Genomic DNA, 24329 nt, shown 5'->3' on the forward strand with positions numbered 1-24329 from the left:
AACCAACGAAGTTTGTGCTTATAGTTATATTTCTCTCTGGTCTAACTGGTTTAGTCATGTGCCTGCTTTGCTAGGGTCACTTGATGGATAACTATTCATTGAGGCTGCCCTTTATGCACAGATGTGTGTGTGTGTGTGTGTGTGCGTGGTGTGTGATGTCTGTGTCCGTAGGGGTTTGCACTTCTGTGTATCAGAGAACTGCCATTAAATCCAAGCTCTCCCCACTACCACTTAAGAAGTGAAGCTGAGCACTGGGGCAAGGTGAACATGGAAAGGTGGGCCTTGGGGAAAGTTTGCTGGCCTGAACTGCAAATATTTCCTGCGTTCCTCAACAATTATATGCCACTCCCCTGGACCTGGGGAGCAGCTCGGCTGTACCAGCTCCATTTAGCATAGACACAGTTTAGGAGGAGAAAGGTGAAAGTAGATGGTTAAGGTAAGAAGCTAAAGAGTAGGGAAGACCCTTGGAAGCATGAAGCAGGTAGGGTTGATTTTAACCAGGATAAAACTTCATCACCTTGGTTGGGGGAGGGTTCTGATTTAGCCTTGGTTATCCATATATCAGAGTTAGTTAGCAAGTAGGGGAAAAGGAGAGATCCTGGGCCAAAACTCTTCAAGCAGAGAAAAGGAAGGGGGCAGGGAGAGGATGGGGAAATTGGACTGGCCAGACAATTGCAAAGGTCAGTGATGCAACCTTGCAACAGCCTAGCAACGTCAGTCAGGCTGAGCCCCGAGGGGAGGGACCCGGAAAGGGCTGTTGCGGGGATTACATATTGGGCTTGTTGGAAGTTTTAACAGTAACTTTTCTTGGGAGTCTGAGGCAATTTCCCAGACAAATGAGTTTAAAAAGGCAACAGTAATACCTGCCCTTCACCCTGTGGTTCAGTTAGTAGGATTTGTATGTGCAGCTTGGGCAAGGTTACCTAAAGAGCTTATTTGAAATTCTACATTTTAATCTGTACACGAGCAGGCAAGGTGACCGGGGCCAAACGGGGATGATTCCTGGAGCTTCTGTCCCTTGTTCATTGTTCTTTTAACCTTGTCAGGCAGGAAGCTTCCGTACCCAGGGAGATGAATATCAGTCTTGGCATCTTCTTTGAATCTTTCTTACAATTTTGGAGAAGTCTTTAATAGCCAGCAGAAATGATCTGAGAGCTTTCCCGAGAACTATGTGAGTCTGAAATACCGTGACTTCTGAATGAGCGTGTGCTGTCATCTTGACATCAGGACTTTCACGTGGTTTCTGCTCTGAAAGTGAGTCAGCCCTTTGGAGTGTTGGCCCCAAAACTCCAAAATTGACACTTCAGTGAGCCGGTATCTCTGTAACTGAAGAGACGCAAGCCGCACGTCTCCCAAGGTCAGCAAGCTGTCATTTATCTGGGGTTCCCCTTTTTTGTGACTAACTCTGGCACATCACATCACCTCAGATGAGTTCCCCTGTTTCCCTCTCTGATAACCCAGCTTTGACCCCGAAGTTTCCTTGTTTCCAGGAACTCTGGGCAGAGGAGGCGAGCAGATGGCAAGGACTGGGGTCACTAGTGGATTTGCTGTTCCTGGTTTAGGTGGTAGCTAGGACTGAGTGCAAGATGGTGGGAGTAGAAGGCTGAGAAATCCAAGGTCACCAATGCTAGGAATTTCTGACTCCGCTCCTCTGTCTGGGAGGGGAAGAGGCCACCCGCGGTAGCAATTTGGCTAACGCTTGGGAAACTAAGCATGTGATTTGACTCTGCTGATGTTCCTTTAAAGATGCAAAACCTTGTGTTGAATCATGCAGGTCAGACACAGGGTATAAAAGTCAAGGTCACAGTTGTAGGGCAACAAACCATCCGGTTTGCCTAGGGCTGAGGGATTTCTGTAAGCTGCTGGACTCGCACGGCTGAAACTGGGGCAGTTCCAGGCAATCCAGAGCCCTTGCTGTTGCTCAGTCGTTAAGGCGTGTCCGACTCTTTGTGACCCCCATGGACTGCAGCACGCCAGGCTCCTCTGCCTTTCACTATTTCCCAGGGTTTATTCAAATTCTTGAGTTACTTTCATTTCATGTACGTTAATTTTAAACACCACTTTATCCTACCATTCCCTGCCCGATGCCCTGCTTTATTTTCCTTCCTAGCACGTCACGCTTGGATTTATATTGATGTTATTATTGATTTGCTCCTGTGTTTTCTTCTGCATCCGTCTGAGGATAACCTCTGTGAAGACCAGAACTTTGTTTTGTTCTTCACTGCATCCCCAGGACCCAGTATAATCCTTGGCACATAGCAGGTCCTTCATAGGTAACTATGGGATTAGTGAGTGTCTTCCCTATTGGACGGGCAGGGAAAGAGACTATGGTTATTAAGTTCTCCTGCAGTCAGACTTTTAGTAGATACTCAAAGAAGCATTCAGGGTTTATTTGTGTGTTTTTTTTTTTTTCTTTTCGGGCAGTTTTTTTTTTTTTTTTTTTTTTGCTTGTTTGTTTTTAGTTCTCTGTTTTCTAATCCACCTCAAACACTACCACCAAATAAATCTTCTTAAAATTAAGTTTTTATTCTTAATTGCCTCTCTAAAGCCTGGATGGTTTCTCACTGCCCACGTGATGAACTTTTGGATTCTGCATGTTACATTTATTTGGCCAATATTCTTGTTTCCAGGAACTCTACTGTCTGATCTTCCCTATTCACCCAACCTCATATCTCATTCCTCTCCATCAAGTCGCCTTTGTTCCCCAGACAGGTTTTGCACAGCCCAAGAAACAATTCCTTCCTGTTGCTCGTGACTCACCTCTGCTGCCCCTCTTCTTCCTACCTGAGAAGCTCTCCTCTTTCTGCTCTGTCTTCCTCCTTCCAGGTTAGGTGCTCCAAGAGGCCAGCACACCCTGCCCTCTCCAATTCTGTGAATCCTAGCTGCCTTCGTGGCTGGGACCGCCCAGGTTGGCCCTGCATCGTATCCTGGTTTGTATAGCACCTGCCTTGTGTCCTGGGGGCTTTCCCTGTGTCTGCAGAAGGCCAGGTCTTTGTAACAGTCACAGTCCTAACATCTAATAGGAGTCCAGTGAATGCTAGTTGTGTTGACCTGAAAGTCAGAGTGGGGATAATGGTTGCAAAATGCTCAGTAAAGACCCTTTGGGGAGGTTATTTTAGGTACAGTGTCTTGTCCTTGGCTCAGAGCTGTGGACTTGAAATTGCCCAAGACCTGTCATCTTGGCTCAGTCCCTTCCACTCTGACTCCCTCACCTTTCACTTCCATTTCCAACTGAATGTTTGACATTGCAGCAATTGGCTCACTCTCAGGCACCCCTCCAACCTGCTCCCAGGACCCCAGGGCCTTGACAAATCGATGCTGAGGAACAGACCCTTCATGGACATTTTGCTTTTGTCCCTCATGGCTTCTGGCCAAGCAGAGCCACTAGTTGCTGGAACCAGCAGCACGGGCTGGGAAGAGAAATGCCCTGCTGCCCACATAGCACACACCCAGTACTGTACTCTACGAGTTTTTTTTTTAATTTATCATTTTTTGTTGGAGTATACTTGCTTTGCAATGTTGTGTTAGGTTCTGCTTTACAACAAAGAGAATCAGCTGCATGTACACATATATCCCTTCCCTCTGGACCCTCCCTCTCCCCACATAACCCCTATACTTTACAAGTTTAAATCTGTGCAAGGAACTTCCTTCAAGCTCAAGTACAAGCTGGACTTAGTGTGGGGTTCTGGAGTCAAACAGACTTGGGTTCCTTCAAGTCCTGGCTCCTCTTGCCAGGGTCTGACCTTGGCCGAGTGACTTAACTTCTCTAGTCTCCATTTACTCATCTGTGAAAGGAGGGAGTACTAGGGCACTGTGATGGGCTTGGTGGTCTGGCGCCAGTGAAGCAGTTGATTCAGTCATTGTTTGTTGACTCTTCATTTGGCTTTGCCTCCTGCTCCATGTCAGCAATTCTCGTGGTTCTTTATCAAACTAGCCCAGGACATTCACATTCCCTAGGCGGTAGTGGCAGCAGAAAGGTCCAGGACCTTTGCTGAAGAACCTTTGCTGATACTTTGCTGAAATATCAGCCATGTGTCTGATACTATGTCAAGTATAGCTATAAAAAAAAGCAGAGCACAAAATCCTCCTTGTCCTCAAGCAGCTTATAGTCAAGTAGAGGACCCCAGACAATAAATGAGTTATGACAGTCTACTAGGATGAGCACAATCAGAACTGTATACCATGGAAAACAAATAGAATGAGACATGTATTGGTCCAATTTGGGGAGGAGATGGTCAATGAAAGCCTGAGAGTGGGTGATGTCTAAGCCGCTTAGGGTATTAAAGCAGGGTCCAGCAGGGTCCATGGCCTGTTAGGAACGTGGCCGCACAACAGGAGGTGAGCAGCAGGTGAGTGAGCGAAGCTTCATCTGCCACTTCTCTTTGCTCACCGTCACTTGCATTACCGCCTACCCCATGCCCTACCAGCCCCACCCCCATACGTGGAAAAATGGTCTCCCAGCAAACCGACGTCAAAAAGTTTGGGGATTGCCGTGTTAAAGGGTACATAGTGTTCCCCAGGTGATTCTGGGGGGTGGGAAAGGAGGGGTTGAGGGGTGGAGATTCAGGAATGAGAGAGGTCTGCACAGGAAAAAGGGAGGATGCGTGAGAAGACACGGCATGGTCCAAGAGAAGGTCAGCGAGGTGGGTGTTAGAGCATAAAGGCTCTGACACCTTTGGAGGAATGGCAGGAAAGGAGGAGGAAGTGTTGGTAGGAAGCAGGAGGGCGACAACGAACAGTTATGTAAGCGATCACCGGCTTCTGCCACGCCTGGGAACGGCTGCACGCTCCCTTCTTTAGAGGCAAATTCTCCTTGGCTTCCATGACATCAGATTCTCTTAGTTTTCCTACCATCCTATTATGGACGCTCTTTAGTTCTTTTTCTCACTTTTGCTTTTCCTCTAACCTCTCAATGTCAGCATTTCTCAGGACCCAGCCCTGGAGCCAGTTTTCTTATCCTGCCTGCTCTATTTAGGTAATTTAGGGTGCTCCCAAGCCCTTCCGTTACTGCCTCTTTGTAGATGACATATAAATCTGAGCTCTAGACCCGTGTGTCTCCCGTCCTATTCTACATTTCCACTTGGACATCTTGCAGATATCAAGTTTGCCATGTCTAAAGCTGAATTCAATATTTTTACTCCATAAACTTGCATCACTAGTTCTTAATCCAGGCCTTACTGTTGACCTAGCTGCTCAGGTTCTAAGCCTGGGAGCCATCCTTTGCTCCCCTCTCTCTGTCACTTCTCATATGCAAACAGTCAGCAAGACTTGTCATTCTACCTCTTAAATATCTCTTGATTTTATTTGCTTTGTGTCCTCTTTGCCACCCTCCTCGTCAAAGCCCCCATCATCCTAGCTGGACAATATTGTGTCTCCCAACTGATCTGTCTGCTTTGGGTCTTGATCCATTCAATCCAATCCAATCCAATATAATCCAGTGTAATCTTAAAAAAAAAAATCAAACCATGTCACCCTCCTCCTTAAAACCCTCAGTGGACCCCACATTGCCCTTTGGATAATGTCCCAGATTCTTGTAAGTTCACCCATGATCTTGTCTGCTGTTTTCCCAGTTTCATTATGTATATAATTTCCCGCAACCTCCACTCTCTCAGTCTTCACAGATGCCAACCACACTGTTGTGTTCTTTCACAACCTCAGAGCCTTCCTCACGTTGTTCTTGTCCCTTGGAACATTTTCTTCATGCTTCTCCCCTGACCTTGTGAACTCTTACTCATCCTTCAAGTGTCCCTATCCTCCCACTTCCTCAAGGAGGCCTTCCCTAGCACAGATGAAGCTAGTTCCCTCTGCCACACGTGCCCACACAGTCACCTGATTTTCCCTTTCATAATTATTGTCGGTCTCCGTTACAGGGATGTAAGCTCTATGAGGGTAGGAACTATCTCTGTCTTGCTCAGCACAGTGTTCTCAGACTAGTACAATGCATCGTTCCTCGAGATGTTTAGTCATAGCTGTCAGTTTTCCAGTAGTCATATGTGGATGTGAGAGTTGGACTAAAGAAAGCTGAGTGCCAAAGAATTGATGCTTTTCAATTGTGGTGTTAGAGAAGACTCTTGAGAGTCCCTTGGACTGCAAGGAGACTCAGCCAGTCCATCCTAAAGGAAATCAGTCCTGTGTATTCATTGGAAGGACTGATGCTGAAGCTGAAACTCCAATACTTTGGGCACCTGATGGGAAGAACTGACTCATTGGAAAAGACCCTGATGCTGGGAAAAGTTGAAGGCAGGAGGAGAAGGGGATGGCAGAGGATAAGATGGTTGGATGGCACCACCGACTCAATGGATATGAGTTTGAGTAAATTCCGAGAGTTGATGATGGACAGGGAAACCTGGCATGCTGCAGCCCGTGGGGTCGTAAAGAGTCAGACACGACTGAGCAACTGAACTGAACTGAACTGATCAGTTTGTCTTAGATTGAATTGATTATCCTATAGGCAATGGGAACCATTGATGGATTTTAGGCAGTAAAACAGTTCTGGCACTTAACATTGAGCAGAGATCCGTGTGCTATACAATAGGTCATTGTTGGTTATCCGTTTTAAATATAGCAGTGTGTACATGACCTTCCCAAAGTCCCTAACTCTCCCCAACAATTGTGTTTGTTTTCTGACACAACTACTTTTAAGAAAGGGAGATTATCCAGATAGACCTAACCTAGCAGGTGAGCCCTTCAAAGGAATTGGGCTCTTCCTGAAGAAGAAATTCAAAGTGTGAAAGGAATTCAAAGTGAGGGAAAATCTTTGTTAACTTTAAAGATGAAGGAGGCAATGTGGCAAGGAATGTGGGTATGAGTGGCTCCCAGCTAACAGCCAGAGAGAAAATAGGATGTGTGTCCTACAACCATAAGGAACCGAATTATCCTGCAGGTACATCAACTTGAAAGAAGATGCTGAGCTCCAGATGAGAATGTAGCCACCTGAATATTAGCCTTGGGAGTCTCTGAGCTGCTCTGCTCAGACTTCTGAGTTACATAAGTGCGAGCTTATAATTGAATATTATTTTAAGCTACTAAGTTTGTGAATTTGCTATGCAACAATAGGGAACTAATGCAAGTAGCATGCTAGGAGCTCCCGCTGGGATGATGGGAGAAAACCCAATGAAAACTTGATGAGGGTTGTGGAAGATTCCCCAGGATAAGAAGAATCTGGCTTTGATTATATGGCCCATCATCATAAGCACTTTCCTGAAGACACCTTGTACCTACTTGCCTTTCTCTGTTTCTTTTATGTTTACCCAGGAAGATTTAACCATGGTTGGAATCAGCTATCTGCTCTGTATCTATTTTCACCCAATAAATTGGAGACATTTGTCCAATTAGGGTGTTTATTTTCTATAAATTTAAGATCACAAATTGAAAATGAGCAGTTAGCTATAAGTTAATGTTTTCCCAGTCATTTTTTATTATTCTCTAAAAAGACTTTCCCAGACTTTCTCCCCTCTTCTCAAACAGGCTATATCCTTTTCTTTCCTGATGCCTCACACCCTGAAAGGAATGCATAGGAGGAATCAGACAGGAGCTACTTGATTTTTCATCCATCAAATCTATCTGCATCAATATGCTCTCTACCTTCTGTCACATTACCAAGGAGGAAGCATCCTCAGTTCTTTCTATATAGAGCTGCCCCTTCATTTCATCCCGGCTTATCTATTTAAAGTCTTGGAAATCTACGAGTAACTTAGGTTGCTTTGGGCTGCAAATGAGAATCTAATTCAAAATGGTTTAACAGTAAGAAAAATACTTCATTTCACAAGACAGGGTTTCCAGGTTTAATTCCAAGTGTGCCTGTGTGCATGCTAAGTTGCTACAGTTGTGTCTGACTCTGTGAGCCTCTACAGATGGTAGCTCACCAGCTCTTCTGTCCCTAGGGATTCTCCAGGCTCTAGTACTGAGTGGCTTGCCATGCCCTCCTCCAGGGGATCTTCCCCACCCAGGGATTGAACCTGCATCTCTCATCTCTCCTGCATTGGCAGTCAGGTTCTTAACCACTAGTGCCACCTGGGAAGCCCTCGGTAGTGTAACATTATGAAAAAAACAAAACAAAACAGGGTTCTTTCCAGTGTCCCATCTTCAGCATGGAGATTGCCACAGTCTGGCTCACAAGATATTTTTAAGATAGCTTCCACTGTCCTAGGCATTGTATTCAGTATGACAACGCCTGGTGAAAGGACAGAGGCTGTTTATTTCATCACCAAAAAACCTTTCCTACAATCTCCTAGAGACTTACTCTCATTGGCCAGAACTGCATTAAATGCCCATCCCTAAAACTGCATTAAATGGCCATCTCCTGCATTGAAGGCAGATTCTTTACCAGCTGAGACACACAAGGGAAGCCCAAGAATACTGCAGTGGGTGGCCTTATCCCTTCTCCAGTGGATCTTCCCAACCCCAGGAATCGAACCAGAGTCTCCTGCATTTCAGGTGGGTTCTTTACCGAGTGAGCTATCAGGGAAACAAAAACTACTTATGAAGGAAAGGATTACTATCGGGACCTTAGACTACTGGTTCTTAAAGATTCTTCCTGGGACAAGAGCAGCAACGTTACCTGAGAATTCATGAGAAAAGTAGATTTTTTTTTTTTTTTTTTTGAGCCCTACTCCAAACCTACTGAATCAGAAATTCTGGACGCAGGGCTAGCTATTTGTGTTTTTAAAAGCCCTGTAGGTCATTCTGACACACGCTAAAGTTTGAGAACCACTGGCTAAGGTTAATCTTTGAACTAGGGAAAGGACAACAGCCCTGGGGACTTGGAAAGCCCTGGGGATCTTTAAGCAGGCAGGAAGGAGGCTAGGGATTCTGGATCGGAAGCCAACTTCCTGCCAGAGCCTTCCTCTTTCCTGAATAACCATCTCCTCCTTCTTTGTTATGGCATCCCACAACATACAAACATTCTCTAGTATCTGTGTCTTAAAAAACCTAGTCCATGACCCCAAATCACTGTCCAGCTGCTACCAGCATTCTTTGCCCCTCTTCATAACTGGAGCTGTTTACTAACAGTTGTCTACAATCACTGTATTTCTTCATCAATCACTCATTCTTTGACCCACTTCCAAATGGCTCCCATTAGCACCATCCCAACAGAATCTAATGGCAAGCTTACTAAATGCACTGAATTTTGGCATTCAATAGATAGAACCATTTCTTCCTTCTAGAAACATTTTCTCTCTGCTTCAGGGTCACTGCACTCTTGTTTTTCATCATACTGTATTAGTTGCTTCTTCCTAGTGCTTCTCCATTACATCTTTCTCCTCTATCAGACAGTGGTTCTCAGTCTTGAATACCCATTAGAGTAACTGGGTAGCTTCCAAAATTTCTGAAGACCAGGCTGCATTCTAGACCAATTAAATGAGAAATCTCTCCAAGCAGGACCCAGGCATTCATAATATTTAAAGCTGATTCCAGTGTTCAGCGAAGATTGAGCATCACTGCCCTTGATATTGGGGTACTGTGGGGTTCTATCATAACCTGCTTCTCCACTTGTATTATCTCCGTAGGTCCGGGGTTTTCAGCTCTGACTCTACTTTAGAATCATTCTGTCAGCTTTTAGAAATTACCATTGCCTGGAAGTTCCCCCAGATGAACTGATTCCTAGTTCCTGGGGTGATTCCAATGTGTAGCCAGAATTATGAAACACTTCATAGATGATTTCCTGTAATTCTATGGATTGTGGCTCAGTGCTTTCCTATAGGAATTTCTGTAGTGATGGAAGTGATCTAAATCTGCACTGTCCGACATGATAGCCACTAGCTTCATGTGGCTGTTGAACACTTGAAATGTGGCTAAAGTGTCTGATGAATGGAATGTTTAATTTTATTCAATTTTAATTAACCTAAGTTTAAATTAAATAGCCTTGCAAGTGTGACTAATGTCTACCATGTTGGATGGAGCACTATATGCTAATGACTCTGAAATCTGAGCTCCAAGATGACATATTAAGCTGTCTTGGTACCTCTTCTTGGGTATCTAATATAGTGTCTGTAGCCTAATAAACACATAAAAATGGAACTTCCTGATTTTCTTTTTCAAAATGTATTCCTCTCCTAGTGTTTCCAATCTTGGTAAAATTTTAACCACTTCCTTCCCAGTTTTTAAAGTCCCAAACATGAAAACCAGCTTTTATTCCCTTCTTTGCCTCATCGCTTTCAGCCAGTTTTCAGCAAGTCTTGTTTGTTTCCAAATATGTAATTTGACTCTGTCTTTTCACCTCTAGCACCTCCCACCTGAGCTAAGCTGCCTTTATTGCTCACAAAGAGTAGTCAAAGCTAGAAGTCATTGCATCCTTAACACATGCTTTCTAAGACTATTGTATGTATTATCTCGTTAATCCTACAAACAACTCTAAAAAGTGGGTGAACTATTGTCCCCACTTTTCAGATGGGTAAACTGAGGAACAGAAAGCGTAGGTAGTTTGCTTTGGATCACACAGCTAGGCAGTGGCAGAAATGGGATTCAAAACCAGATTGTCTGACTCGAGGGCCTGTATTTTTCACCTTCACTTTTCTTTTTCTCTAATTGATTACAAGGCCTCATGTCAGTGGTCCTAATCCTGGCTGCAAATTGGAATCACCTGAGGAACTTTAAAAGAAACCAATTTCATACCCCCCCCACCCCACCGTGTGTGTTAGTCGCTCAGTTGTGTCCGACTCTTTGTGAGCCCATGGACTGTAGCCCGCCAGGTTCCTCTGTCCATGGGATTCTCCAGACAAGAATACTGGAGTGGGTTGCTGTTCCCTTCTCCAGGAGATCTTCCCGACCCAAGGATCGAACTTGGATCTCCTGTATTACAGGCATATTCTTTACCATCTGAACCACCAGGGAAGCCCCCACCCTCCCAGGCCTGGGGTCAGGCCTCGGCATCAGAAATTAAAAAAAAAAAAATTAGGGAATTCTCAGACATAACCAGCGTTTAGAAACCACACCCTGTCTGAGACATACTCTTGTCCACATCTCCCACCAGTTTTAGCTCCCATCTCAGTCATACAGTTCTTGTCCCTTCTTCCTACCTCCAGAAGAGGCAACACTCTTTCCAGCCACAGGAAATTTGGACTTCTCTTTCTTTGCCTGGGACACCCTTTTCTGTTATCCCCTAGGGCTGAGTGAGACTTCAGAGGTTCTAAACCCTGAAAATATTGAGGGCTCCAATATGCCCATGTAAATAAAAACAGTATTAAACTTTAAAATATATGTAAGGAAGACAGAACTCTAATTCTGCCCAAGGGGCCTATTGTTGTATCTTTTAAAATATATTAGATTTAAATTTTTTCAAAATCAGTGTTGTTGCCTCTACTTTGCTGGCATCTTAGATACGTGTTTAAAAAAAAAAAAGGAACTCCATCCCACAGCGAACTGAGTCTAGGTGGATCTGTTTGTCTAAGTCCATTCATTCACTGGGGACCAGAAGTGTTCCAGGGCTGGCTTGGGCATTGAGGCCGGCATTGAGTCCTGCCTTGCAAAGTCCAACCCTGTATCTCTCAGGCTTATCCCAAGGGTCACCTCCTCGGAGACAGTTCTCTTACCTATCCCTTCCAAAGTGATACTTCCAACATTCCGAGACTCCCATCTATCATATCACTCTGGTTTTTAAAAATTTGTAATAAAAAGCACTAAAAGCTTCAATTGTTGACGTTTCTAGCTTACTTCTTTATTGTTTGTCTCCTCTGGGAGGGAAGGGTCTTTCTAGTCTGTCTTGTTTGCTGTTCCCCCGTTTTTTTATTGTTGTAGCCTAGCGCAATGCCCGGTATAAAATTCATGTTCAGTAATTATTTGTTTTTTAAAACAACTGTACTTATTTCTTATTTATTTTTGGCGTTTCTCCGGGTGTGATGCACAGACTTCTCATTGTGGTGGCTTCTCTTGTTGCAGAGCGTGGGCTCTAAGGCGTGCGGGCTTCAGTAGCTGCGGCCATGTGCTCGGTAGTTGTGGCACGCGGACTTAGTTGCTCTGAGGCACGTGGGATCTTCCCCAGCCAGGGGTAGAACTCGTATCTCCTGCATTGGCAGGTGGATCCTTTACCACTGAGCCACCAGAGAAGCCCCAGTAATTATTTCTGAAATGAAAGGATGAATGAATGCAGGGTGATATATGGCAAGTCATAGTGAGTAGTTTCATCTCAAGGTCCATGGGCCGTCTTGGGTTCTTACCATGTAAATGGCTGTCCTCAGGGGGTGAGACGGGAGACGTGAGTTCACAAAGAGAGGAGACTCCCGACTGTTTAAAAGGAGGGAAGATGGTGGCACCAGCAACCCGGGGAAGGCATCGAGTTAAGGAGAGAGGTGGCAGCTGGAACCGGCCATAATGTTGGATGGATTCTGGAGACAGTGAAAGCTGAATGTTTCTTTTTAGGTTATAATTTCCCTGTGTCATCTTCAAATTTTCAGTAAAATCTCTCAAACTCAGCAGCTGTGTCTTTTGTCTCTAGGAGAATGGAGAAAGGACCATACCTTCTTGTTTGGGGCCCAAACAGGCAGGGACGGCATGAAGAAGTGGTAAAAAGGAAGCTAAGAGTGCTTGAGAACAAGCACTAGAAAGAATTTGCGTTATCTGTTAGCATCTCCCTAGAATTCTCAGAATTAGGGTTGTTTGCATAGTAGAGGAAAGAGTGACTTGGATGGCGAAAGAAGACGAGATCGCTCTGGTTGCATGATTAATGAGTTATCTGGCAATGATGTACTTAATGTCTGTGTCCCATGAGACAGTAGTCTCCCTCTGGACAGGGATGCGTCTGACTTGTTTACTACTGGGTCCCTGGATGCCCGGCATTGGGTGGGTGAATATTTTGTGAATGAACGGTTCAAGATGTCTTTGTGTTTCTTGGTCAGAAGTCAGAAGGGCTGGCTGAGACGCGAGGAGAAACTGGAAGAAAAGCCCAGAGTCTGAGGACGAGGACCAGGCAGAAGCTGTGGGCGGAGGGGTTTCAGTGAGCAGGCTGCTGTGCCGGGAGGATTCAGACCCAAGCTCAGGCCCCGAGGATAACTGGTGGGGGGGACCGGGTCCTGTTAGAGACCCAGGCAGAAAGGCCAGAAGAGCAGCAGGCAGGATACACAGAGGGAGGTAAATGAGAGAAGTCGCCCTCAATGCTCGCGCCAGCCCTGACACTGCTGGTCCCCAGTGAATGAATGGACTTAGACAAATGGACTTAGACTCAGCTAGCTGTGGGATGGAGTTCCCTTTTTAAAAAGTGACCAGTGTTTTCAAAAAAGAGTTTTTAAAAATGTGAACCATTTTTAAATTCTTCATTGAATTTGTTACAATATTGCTTCTGTTTTATGTTTTAGGATTTTTTTTTTTTGGCTTCAAGGCATATGGGATCTCAGCTCCCCAAACAGGGATCGAACCTGCACACCCCTGCACTGGCAGAGTCTTAACCACTGGTCCACCGGGGAAGCCCCTGGGATGGGGTTCTTAATGGGTCAGGCTTGACACCATCAGCCAAGGGTTGAGACAGGCCTGAAGCTCCTAGTGGAAGGACAGGGAGGGACTGATGGACCTTCTGCTACATGTGTCCCTTGACTCTGGAAGTGACCAAGAACCCTTGAATCATGTTTAGGAGTTCTTACTTCCCAAGACCTTCTCTCCCTTTGTGCCCTCCCCTCCCCTGGACCCATATGTACCCAGTTCATTACCTCTCAGGCTTCTTAAAGCTTGGATGTCTTGAGGACCTAGATCCATGGCTCAACCCCAGAAATATTTCAATTCCAAACACCGAATCTACTTCCAATTTGACTCCTGGCTGTTCTGTCCCCAGGTACCAGCCATGGCGAATGGGGCAGGAAGCACAGCCGTGGAAGTCTGCTGATCAGTGGATTGACGCCTCGTGAATTTTCTCAGGTCCTAATTCTTAAGGGGATAAAAAAGGTTTTTCTTTTTCTGGATGATATTCTATCTATGTTGTCTTGAGAGGGAGTTATCGGGTGATATTCATGGCATCATATTCTTCAAACATGCTTTGGTAGGGTTTTCCTTGCGTCAAGGATTCATACTAGTACATGGTGCTGAGTTGCCTCAGTCGTGTCCGACTCTTTGCGAGCCTGTGGACTGTAGCCCGCCAGGCTCCTCTGCCCATGAGATTCTCCAGGCAAGAATACTGGGGTGGGTTGCCATGCCCTCCTCCAGGGGATCTTCCCGACCCAGGGATCAAATCTGAGTCTCTTATATCTCCTGCATTAGCGGTGAGTTCTTCACCACTAGTGCCAGCTGGGAAGCCCCACTAATACAGCAATATACGTTTGTTGAGCCTTTAACTATGTGCAGACAGTGGGTGCGCTTAACTCAGCAGATAAAAAGAGTGGCCAAGGGTTGCCCTTCTCCTTAAGGAGTTTGCAACCCAGATTTGGGAGCAAATCACAAAGTAACTAAATGCTGAATAGCCGTAAGTATGTAAATATGAGAAAGAAGGGATTTACAAGACAGGTTAGAACTGGTTGTTAATTGAATTGTATCTGTAAGGTGTGCTGCTGGAGTCTGGGAAGAATTTACAGAAAATAGCAGAGAAGCCATCACCTATCCAGAATCTAATCTGAGTCTTGGATTTAGGATTTGGCCAAGTGCATGAAAGGTGGGAAGGGCAATACAGACAGTCAGAGCCAGATGAATCAAGCCTAAGAGTGGTCAAGGGAATGAAATGGCTGGATCAGAGAACCTGTGTAGAGCGGGGCTGTGTGAATTAGGGCCAAAAAGGCAGTTGTTTTTCAGCAGGACTCTGAGAACCTGACTGTGGACTCTGGACTTTAACTTGGAGATGGTGGAGAGTGTACAGGTCAAAGTGTTTACCAAATCCAACTTCGCAAATGGAGCGCTAAGCCAAAACTCACAAAACAGAATGCAGGAGGAAAAAGTGCAAGGGCCTGTATGTGCACCTGTGTGTGTGCACCTGTGTATGCGTTTGTGTGTACATGCATGTCAAGAACAGCACAAATTCAAGATGACACCGAATTTGAATGGTTTTAATGATATTTGACTTGAAAAACATCGAGGTGTTGATGTATCTATAAACTCACTATGAGTCCTTGATGGATTTGACTGGGAAAAGCCTCCTGCACGTCGGAACGCAGAAGTAGGAGAAGAGTCATAGTTTTTTCTTTCCCCAAGTCCTCGAGGAGGACTGCTTTGCTGAAGTGAGTCAATATCCAAACAGAAGCTCCCTGAGCCCTTTCCTGTGAGAGAGTTTTATTCTCACGTGCTATTTCCACCCGAGTTTTTCTTGGACGCAGGGCCAACTTTACTTTCTCAGATCACTGTGCATTTTCATGCAGAGATTACTGAGCCAGTTGAGATGACGCCTGCAGGAGCTGTCAGGGAGAAAAAGTATCAATGTACAATCAGGTGACCAAGCATTTTTCTGGAACTGAAGGGTGTCCTGGAAAGTGGAACTCAGGGCTAAAGCGAGGAGTGTCCTAATGGACTAGGATGGTTTGTTAACAGCATACCAGAATCTCCTCCGTGAAGATTTGCCCTCATCCCCCGTGGTTGTTCCCTTAGAGCCTGGAGTGATGTTAATGTCTCATAGACATTTACCCTCTGGGTACAACTTGTAGAGGTGTCACTGTCGGTGCTTAATGTTTTCCCAAAGGCAATCTTGTGATGCTTTGTCGCTATTCAGTTGCTCAGTCGTGTCCGACTCTTTGCGGCCCCATGGACTGCAGCAGGCCAGGCTTCCCTGTCCTTCACTATTTCTTGGAGTTTGCTCACACTCATGTCCATTGATTCGGTGATGCCATCCAACCATCTCATTCTCTGTTGTCCACTTCTCCTCCTGCCCTCAATGTTTCCCAGCATCAGGGTCTTTTCCAATGAGTCGGCTCTTCACATCAGGGGGTCAAAGTACTGGAGTTTCAGCTTCAGCATCAGTCCTTCCAATGAGTATTCAGGACTGATTTCCTTTAGGATGGACTGGTTGGATCTCCTCGCTGTCCAAGGGACTCTCAAGAGTCTTCTCCAGCACCACAGTTCAAAAGCATCAACTCTTTAGCACTCAGCCTTCTTTATGGTCCAGCTCTCACATCCATACATGACTGGGTTTGCAAATCTAAAACATTCACTATGGCCATCTTCCCTATCAGTTTCCTTGAGGAGTCATAGTCTATCAATTATTCTGCCACGAAAGTTCTTTTTTTTAATGAAAAGCAAACTCGGTCAGTTTGGGGAGGCCAAGCATTGTAGTGGGAAGAGCAGGGATTCTGGGAGCTTAAGGGTCTGCTGTTGGATTCTGGCTTCATTATATACTGGTCGTGGTGGACAGTGCTAGTGGTCACTGAGTCCTATCTCATTTTCCTCCTCTGGACATGCAGGAAGACCTCTTAGGAGCCCTGTGAGTAGTTCTGCCCAGCAGTCCTAAGCTGCATGACTGTGAAGCCCGCGGTAACTGGAGCGAGTTCCTCCGTGCCATAAAGCCTTGTTGCCGAGGCCGTTAAGGCCACGTGTCCTGGCAGATTCGAGATGGCAGCTGTCCCTGGGAGACTGTGTGAAGCAGAGGCCCGCTCCTCTCACTGCTGTCTTGCGCTGTACTCTGTGCAAGCAACAAATAAATACTTGCTGGTTGTGTTAAGCTGCTGAGATTTTGCAGTTAGTTTATTACTGCAGTGACCTAACAGACTGTAGCCTGCCAGGCTCCTGTGTCCATGGGATTAACCAGGCAAGGACACTGGAGTGGGTAGCCATCCCCTTCTCCAGGGGATCTTCCTGACCCAGGGATCAAACCCAGGCCTTCTGTATTACAGGCAGATTCTTCACTGTCTGGGCCACCAGGGAAGCCCATGTTGGCTAAAACACTAGTTCTGTGTCTTCATCACTTCAGGCTGTTCTAACAAAATACCACGGATAGGTGGCTTAAGCAACATAATATTCATTTTCACAGCTCGGGAGGCTAGAAGTCCGAGATCAAGGTGCCAGCCGATTCCAGGTGGCAGGAACCTGGGTTCCTGGTGAGAACTGGCTTCCTGGCTTGCAGATGACGGCCTTCTGGCTATGTTCTCACATGGTGGAGGCAGACCCTGGTGTCTCTTCCTCTTCTTAGAAGGGCACTAATTCTGCTATGAGGATTCTACCTTCATGACCTGATGTAAACCTAATTATCTCCCAACACCCTGCCTCCTAATACCATCACATTGGAATTAGGGTTTCAATGTATGAATTTCTGGGGATACATATTCAGTCAAGAGCACTTGGAAACCTTGAACAAACTACCAAATAATGCTAAGGCTATAAAAAAGGGAATAATAATAAATCCTTCAAAGAACCACCCTAAAGGTCTGCTTGTGATGCTTAAATGAACTATTGTAGGTGTGATGTCTAGAGTGATGCCTTCCTTTCTCACACATTTACTAAGTAACTGTGTTAAGTGCTTTCTTGAAATAAATCTAACAACCTCAACAAGCAACACTTCCTAAGAGGGGGAAACCACATGTTATGAAATATACAACGATGTAGAAAACTTGTAGATCCCTGGGGCAGTCTGTGAGTTTAGTGGACAAGGTTCAGGGCAAATGAGGGAGCAAAGAGAGGAAAGATGAATCACTTGTAGGTGGACAAAATCTCTCTCCTCCTCCTGAAACATTTTACTTTATTTTTTACTGATTGTTCTAGTAAAATATCCTCATTTTGGAAAATGAGAGCCTCAGAGAAATATAAAGAGATGAGAAATGTTAACATTTTGGGTATTCTCTCCCTGTCCTCTGAGTATTATTTTTTCCTTTTTCTTTTATAAAAATTGAATTATCATTGATTTACAATATTGTGTTTCTAGTGTATAGGAAGGTGATGTGGTTATAAATATAATTACATATATGTATGTATTCTTTTTTTGACTCTTTCCCATATAGTTTATCACAAGATACTAAATCTAGTTCCCTGCGCTGTACAGTAAATGCTTGTTGTTTTTCTGTTTTATATATAGGAGTGTGCGTCTGTTAATCCCATATTCTAATTATCCTTTCCCCCTCCTTCCCCTGTGGTAGCCATAAATTTGCTTTCTATGTCTGGATCTGTTTCTACTTTGTAAACAAGTTCCTTTGTACTGTTTCTTAGATTCCACGTATGAGCGTTATCATATACCATTTGTCTTTGTCTGTCTGAGTGACTTCACTTGGTGTAATAATCTCCAAGTGCATTCACGCTGCTGCAAGTGGCAATATTTCATCCCTCTTTGTAGCTGAGTGACATCCCATTGTACATACGGGCTTCGCAGGCGACTCAACGGTAAAGAAACTGCCGGTCAGGCAGGAGTCACAGGGGCCACGGGTTCGATCCCTGGGTCTAGAAGATCCTCTGGAGAAGGAAGTGGCAACCCACTCCAGTATTCTTGCCTGGGAAGTCCCATAGACAGAAGAGCCTGGCGGGCTACAGTCCCTGAGGTCCCAAAAGAGTCGGACATGACTTAGCGACTCAGCAACAACAGCAGCAAGCGGAGGCTCCAGGGAGAAAAAGCGCCCTTTCTTTGTCGCCCTCAGACTTGCTGGGCAGTTGCCCCGAGGTAAGTAGCAAACTGCGGTCCAGACCAGCTTTGACTCCTCTCTTTATCAGGTGTTGGGCTCTGGTTTTATTAACTCTTGGAGGCCCTAAAACAAGGTTATGCTCCAGCTTGCTCTTCTGCCCTCTGTGAACACGCCACACCCTGCCTTTGCCTGTCTAGGAAGGCGGGAAGTGTCACCTTGCTCTCAAGGAACTTAGCTCATCTGGCCCCCTGAGTGGCCTCTCTTCCCTTCGGGTCCAGATCATTGTTCCTCGAGAATTTTCCTTCACCCCAAGGAACAGAGTGGAATGGGGGACCCCAGGCCTCCCAGGTCAGCCCACTGTCTGGTGAGTGAGCTGTCAGACATCTGGATGGAATGGGGCTTGCTTTGTGTTACGAGCAGCTGCGAAGACTGCTGCTCATACCCCAACAGCTGTGTGTGTGACGCACACATGGGGACAGACTTTGGCAGAGCACACAGCCAGCCAGGTACTTTGCTGAGAGTCCTGTAGGCATCGTTCCCTTCGCTCTTCCCAAGGGTCCGTGAGGTGGACTGTTGTTTGTCCCATCGCATGCAAGTAGCTTTGGCTGTGCAGAGTCACACAGCTGGTGAGCGCAGAACCAAGACTTGCACCTTCACCTCCCTCACTTTCAACTCTAGGCTTTTAAGTGCCGTCCTAAACCAGCAGCCCCGAAAGCAGAGCATCCTAAAGCTGGAGGGGACTTCGAGCACGCCAAGTGGCTTCAGTCGTGTCTGACTCTTTGCAACCCTATAGACTGTAGCCCGCTAGGCTCCTCTGTCCATGGGATTCTCCAGGCAAGAATACTGGAGTGAACTGCCATGCCTTCCTTCAGGGGATCTTCCCGACCTAGGGATTGAACCCGTGTCTCCTGAGGCTTCTGCACTGGCAGGCAGATCTTTTACTACTGAGCCACTGGGGAAGCCTGGAGGGGGCTTCGGGGGAGCTTTAAAAGTATTGTCAATGTCCCTGCCCCTCTGCCCACCCATTAAATCTGTGGCTGGGGCCTGGCCTAGGTATATGATTTTGTAAGTTCTGCAAGTAATCTGAGGGCAGCCTGGATTTGAGTACCAATAAAATCCAACATGTCTATTTACAAAGGATGAAACTGAGGCCCAGAGCGGGGTTCTCCCAAGTCTGTGCTTCTATTGAGAAGCAGAAGTGGAGTTAGGGCTGGGAACAGTTCAAGTCCATACGGAGACCCTACGTGGCCACAAGCACTGCCGGGAAGCGCCGACTCCAAGCCTTCGGGTGGGGCTGATTCCAGACAAGAAGCCAGACACACCTGTGCCTGCTCCCCCTCCAGCCGCAAGAGGCTCATTTGTCCGTGCTCAGCCCTCAAACGCCAGTCTGAACACTAGGAAACTGAGTTCGCCCCCCCGGTGGTCCTTTCAGGGATGCCGTTTTGGAATTTTAAGGTCCCTCAGCTAGGGCAGGGAACCGATTTCCCAAGGCTGGTTCCCCTGCCCCCCCGACTCTGGTCCCTCTCGGCAGGCCCGGTGGGTCCTGACCTTCCCCGCGTCAGCTACAGGCCTCCCTCCTCTCAGCCACGTGGCCAGCTCCACATGGTAGATTTGTGGCCAAAGTGCACAGAGGTTGGACTTAGGTCCTGAGAACCTGGTCCATGGAGGGCAATGACTGGATCCTAGAGGCAGCGGCGGTGGGGAGCGGGGAGGGGCGTGGTCTGAGCCCGCCTGTCTGCCGAGGCGGGTGCTCAGTCGCTCCATCGTGTCTGACTCTTTGCGACCCCATGGACTGTAGCCCCCCCCGGCTCCTCTGCCCATGGCAGTTCTCCAGGCGAGAATACTGGGGCGGGTTGCCATGCCCTCCTGCAGGAGATCTTCCTGACTGAGGGATGGAACTCACATCTCCTAAGTGTCCTGCATTGGCAGCTGAGTTCTTTACCACTAGCGCCGCCTGGGAAAAGCTCGGGAATTTGGGAGGTCAGCAAAAGTGGCAGAGATGCCGAGATATTCCTCCCTCTTCTCGGGGGAGCCAGCCTTTGATCCCACCACACTGCCGGCTGCACTGGGCTGTACCCCTCAGGAGGGAGGGGACATCTGGACCTCGGAGACAGGACCTGACCTGACCCAGAGCCTGGCCTAAGGGGAGGGGATTCCCCTTCCCGCGGTGACGGGGCAGTTGTGTCATGCGGTTCTCACATTCCATCTTGTTTGTTTAATCTTGTCAGCAATCCCTGCTGTTTGTCTGCTCACCTTCTCTGGTTTCCCACCCCTTGTGGGGCGCTCATGTCCTCACTCAGAGCAACTTCCTGTTGGCATGAGGCGGAGACCCTGCCCGCATATGCCAGAGGCTCTGAGATGGGGCAGTGGAACCCAGCGCCTTCTCCACCCGTGCCCACACAGAAGACGTTGTCTGCGTGGGAAAACAGGAAGGCACCTCGTGGTGGGTGCTCTGGATGTTTCTGTACCATCGGTGTTTCCCCAGGCGTCTCCGGTCCATATTAGTGCTCCAAAGCACACTTTTCAGATATCGGGTCCTGATTAGCTTTGGGAAGCATCAAGTTCAGAGTCTGGTGGACTCTGGTCAAGGGTTGCCAAGAGCGGAGGCAGGGAGTTCAGGCCATTTTAGGCCCTAAGTAGTGGTGAAGAAGTTGAAGCTCCAATACTTTGTCCACCTGATGCAAAGAGCCAACTCATTGGAAAAGACCCTGATGCTGGGAAAGATTGAGAAGGAGAAGGGGGCGACAGAGGATGAGATGGTTGGAAGACATCACCGACTCGATGGACATGAGTTTGAGCAAACTCCAGGAGATGGTGAAGGACAGAGAAGCCTGGCGTGCTGCAGTCCGTGGGGGTTGCAGAGTTGGCCATGACTGAGTGTCTGCATAACAGTGATGAAGAACATGAGTGCTGAGCAAACTGGTCTGGGTTCCAATGACCACTTATTAGCTGGGACCAAGTTCTTGAAGATGTACCTCACTGTCCTCATCTTCAGAGAAAGGATGATAAGTGTACACTGCATGGGGACACAGATGGTTGTTCAGACTGGGAAGGGGAGGGAGGAGGAAGACGGACTCTGTGGAAGACAGTCACCCTGTGATGGCAGCCGAGGGCCCCATTCTGCCTTCTCCAGGTCCCCGCCCGAGGCTGGGCTCCAGCCCGAGTTCAGGAAGCCCCACCTCCTCGCTCTGGTGTGTGAGGAGTGACCGAGCGTCTGGGCGGCCGAGCAGCTGTGGCTGAGTCACGTGGCGGATCCGCAGGGCCCTTCCTGGAGCCCACCCAGCCCCACAGACGAGGACTCAGCCGTGACTCATTGGGTCCAGGTGTTGCCCGAGCTGTGAGTCACCCCCGCCCCTTCCTCTTACACCTGGGATTCGGCATGCACAGCCTGCACCAGCTTCTCTTACCTTCTCAACCTCTTCTCTTCTCCCTCCTTCCCGCCTTTCTTTGCTTCATACGCCTTTACCTCTCACTCATCAGACCCTGGCTGATCTCCCTGGCTATATGGACAGCTTGAGCCTGTCAGATGGGTAATGCAGATGGCAGCTTCTCAGGCCGCTCCTGAGATGTCGTGAGGGACGACGGACAAGCAGGCAGAGGGGGAGACTTGCCTGCCCTGACCTGGTGTCGTTTCTGTGACCTGGGGGCGTGTGTGTTAGTCTGTCAGTCCCGTCTGACTCTTTGTGACCCCGTGGACTGCAGCCCTCCAGGCTCCTTGTCCATGGGATTTTTCAGGCAAGAACACTGGAGTGGGTTGCCATTTCCTTCGTCAGGGGATCTCCCCAACCCAGGGATCGAACCCTTGTCTCCTGCATTGCAGGTGGATGATTCTTTACTGTCTGAGCCACCAGGTTAATTCCACTAGATCCCTCTGCCTTTGGAAGGGGAATAACAGGATTGCCAGATGGACAGACGTGAGTAAGAGAGGAATGGGGAGTCAAGGAGAAGCCCTTTCCTGAGCGTTGGTTCTAACAAGCCGGGGCTCCGGGAGCTGAGGGTGGGGGGCTCTGGGGCAGGATGGCGGGTGGCAGGAGAGGAAGGGGACGTGGAGGGGAGGCTGTCGGAGCGGTGCCCAGCCTGCCTTTAGCCCTTGCCAGCTCCTACCCTTGCTTCTGCCTGTGTGTTAGACTTCTTGTCTCTGAACAGACTGAGTTCTGAAGTTCAAGGCCTGTGCCTGGGGCCCTGCGGTCCTGGGGGGTGGGGGGTGGGGCTAGATCCCCACTGGGGATCAACATCCCTGAAGGGTGAGGCTGGCTGGGCCCTCTTTGGGGTTTGCCGAGGCAACGTCCTGCCCTGGGCTGGGAATGCGGAATGGGGTGCAGGGGCTCGCACAGAGCAATTGGCTTTCCCCTTTGTGAAGCCAAACCACGCTGGGACCTGCCCCGGCCTGTGAAGTCTGAGTGAGACACCTATTTACCTGGGCTCCTGGCCTTGTACGGGGAGAGGAGGAGGGGGGTTTAAAGGGCTCAGCCTCCTGCCGCCTGCCCGCCCTGCCTGTCTGGGGATATGGGAGGGCAGCAGCTGCTCCTTCTACTGCATAAGCTATTCCTGAGCTCTTCGTCACATCCTCTTCTTGCAGGACAGACAGCTCCACGAGCGGTCAGGCTTCCCGGAAGCCCTGCATTCAGGAAGTTGGCGGGGTGGAAAGAGACCAGGCGGGTGGGCTTAAAGCCCCGGGGGTGTGAACCGAGCCCTTTCCCTGTGGGGGGCTGCAGGGCTGTGTGCATTTCTTCCAGCAGAGGCAGAGCCCGGGAAGGCCAGCAGCTCATACTGATCCCGGCTTGTTAAGCCAGATTTTACTGGAATGTTTACACGGGTCAAGATGCTAACGTGTGGGAAAGTTCGTTTTGCAACTGAACATTTTATTGTCCATTTGCTACCTTAAGTATTTCTCCTGCCTATCTAAACCTCTTGGGCTATATGAGAATCTGAGGGTTAGAAATGCCCAGTTTACCATTTAATCTACAAAATCCTCTGTTTTGCCCTGAAGGGTTCTCAAACCAGTTTCTTGGACACAACCCTCCAGTTCCTGCTTAGGAGTCACTGACAGGCTGGACTAGCTCATTTAAAGTCTCCTTTAGTAGAAACTTCGAGGTGACCATGCCCAAACAATGCCCGTGTAGGCTGTGCCCGGCCAAGATCTGGACTGGGCGACCTTCCAGATCTCTCTAAAAGCCCCCGAACCCTCGCCTGGTGGAGAGGAGGCGTGTCCTCTGAGACCAGCCCCTCTCTCTGGGCCTGTGACTGTCATTGCAGCCACTCTCAGCCCAAAGCCCCGAGCCAGGAGCCGCCCAGGGTCCCACAAAGGCAGCTGTGTTCTCAGGCCTGGCGGGGGCCCAGGGGAAGTCGGTCCAGCTGTGCCTGAGCCCTCCCTTCCCACTCCTTGTGGTCAGATCTGTTTTCTGGCCCTCCAGGCGGGCATTCTTGCCCAGTGGGAGGGGCTGGGAGAGCAGCCTTTCCCCGAGCTGGGAGCTGTGACTCACAGGTAGTTACCTGTCCTTGGGCTCCCTGCCAAGCTTGCGAGGGAGCCGGAGGGGAGGCATTTAGAGTTCATGCCTGTTGACTTCTCCTAAGCTTTTCTTGGGTGGGTTGGGCTTTGACCCCTTCCTGATGAACCATAGCCTTTTAATCCCCCCCCTCCCCAAGAAGCAGGGGTTTTCCACTTTTTTGCTTTCCCTTGGGAGGTGCTTCCCAGGGTCCTCGATGTTTGCATCTTCTCCCCTTTCAGCTAGCTGACAGGTCTGGGGCTGTAATACCCGATATGCAAGCCCTGATCCTTATGTTCTCTGCATGGTCTTCTGTCCAGGGTGGCCCAGGACCCCAGGAGAGGCTGACTGCTACGGGCCTTGGGAAAGGACCAAGCGCAGCGGCCGTCACAACGTGAGT

General features: G+C 48.1%; 1 protein-coding gene across 1 annotated transcript in view; it reads left to right on the top strand.

Annotated features, from left to right (window-relative positions):
• The window catches only part of C5H1orf74 (chromosome 5 C1orf74 homolog), a 134983-nt gene extending 112351 nt beyond the window's left edge, over window positions 1-22632 (top strand). The window contains exons 5-7 of the mRNA XM_065936291.1: window positions 18641-18807; window positions 21577-21780; window positions 22264-22632. The gene's annotated coding sequence lies outside the window, so the exon portion shown is untranslated. The remainder of the gene's footprint in view (window positions 1-18640; window positions 18808-21576; window positions 21781-22263) is intronic.
• The last annotated feature ends 1697 nt before the right edge of the window (window positions 22633-24329 follow it).

Source organism: Muntiacus reevesi, chromosome 5, assembly GCF_963930625.1.
Source record: "Muntiacus reevesi chromosome 5, mMunRee1.1, whole genome shotgun sequence".
NCBI lineage: Eukaryota > Metazoa > Chordata > Mammalia > Artiodactyla > Cervidae > Muntiacus > Muntiacus reevesi.